This window comes from Strongylocentrotus purpuratus, unplaced genomic scaffold (genome assembly GCF_000002235.5).
Source record: "Strongylocentrotus purpuratus isolate Spur 01 unplaced genomic scaffold, Spur_5.0 spur5_scaffold_6, whole genome shotgun sequence".
In the NCBI taxonomy this organism is placed as follows: Eukaryota; Metazoa; Echinodermata; class Echinoidea; order Camarodonta; family Strongylocentrotidae; genus Strongylocentrotus; species Strongylocentrotus purpuratus.
This window is the reverse complement of record NW_022145612.1, coordinates 29,350,928-29,352,238: the sequence shown is the minus strand read 5'-3', so window position 1 is coordinate 29,352,238 and position 1,311 is coordinate 29,350,928.

Genomic DNA, 1,311 nt, shown 5'->3' with positions numbered 1-1,311 from the left:
GCCAAAGGCGGGAAAAGGAGAGCTGGCCGGTGAAAGAGTAGAGACAGATCGAGGGAGACATCAGCTAGAGCAGATCAAGAGGGAGGCAGAGCAAGAGAGGGAGAGGGTGAAAGCGTAGAGAGAGATCGAGATATAGTAGTCGAAAAAGATGATAAAATCACTGATAAGAAACGAAAGCAAATTTTTAAAAAATTACACCGGAATGGAAGTCGAGTGCTTTAACCAATATACCAAAATATGTCCCTTAGACAATACATGTAAAGCTGACAAACGGCCTTGGCATAGTCGCTATTTCAACTTTCAATTGAAAATTTCGACATGATTTCAACATCAGATCAAAAAACGGAAGGCACACTTAAGATAGCTCATATTATCAGCTATAACATGCTTAAATTGTGGGGGAAATAGACCAAAAAACGATGAAGATATTGCTCGCGAAAGAGGGGAATATTGAATCCAGTTTTGAAAAAAAAAGTCATATAAAAATGTGAAAAATTGACAGGCCTCCTTTAATCGCAAAAATACGCCATGATTCCTTTGTCAAAATGAAATATCGTGTCGACTGCATTTGTAGAGAATTATCTCAGCTAGAACATATTAAAATTAGGAAGAAAATCAATTAATTTTTACAGAGATACAATCGATTTTCAAAAATATGCTGACGTCATAATATGCAAATTGAAATTTTGAGTTCGGATGACGTCCATGAGTTAATTGAGAGTCAAATAAGACATGAAATCATATCTCCGTTTCATACTCTATCAATATGGAAAAAAAACTGATCTTGAGTTATCCTGTTAACAAAAAGTGTGCAAATAAATAAAAATAAAGAACAAAAATAAACTACTTGATCATGATCATGATTGTCATGATGATGATAATGATAACCCTGATGATGATCATGAGCGTGATCCTGACATCTGATTGAAAAATGAGGGGACATTTAGATAGCATATAGGCTCAGCTACAACATACACAAAAATCAACAAAAACCAAGCCGAAATAACGGCGATATTGCTCGCAAAAAGATAAGAATGTAGAATCCGAGTTGAGAAAAAGTCATCTCCCATAAGGATTACACGCAAAAAGTAATGGATCAAGTGATAACAGGGTAATAATAAAGTAAATATGGTTGTTTATTTACATTATTTTGCGATTGTACGTGTTTTAATATTCAAAGGAGATGGTAGAGTGAAGGTCCAAAAGAAAAAAAAGTGAAAAAAAAAATTGTTGAGACGCCCGGACTCGAACCAGGGACCTCGAGGTCGGAAGTCAAGTGCCTTACTGATATACCAAACATTTCCCATAGAG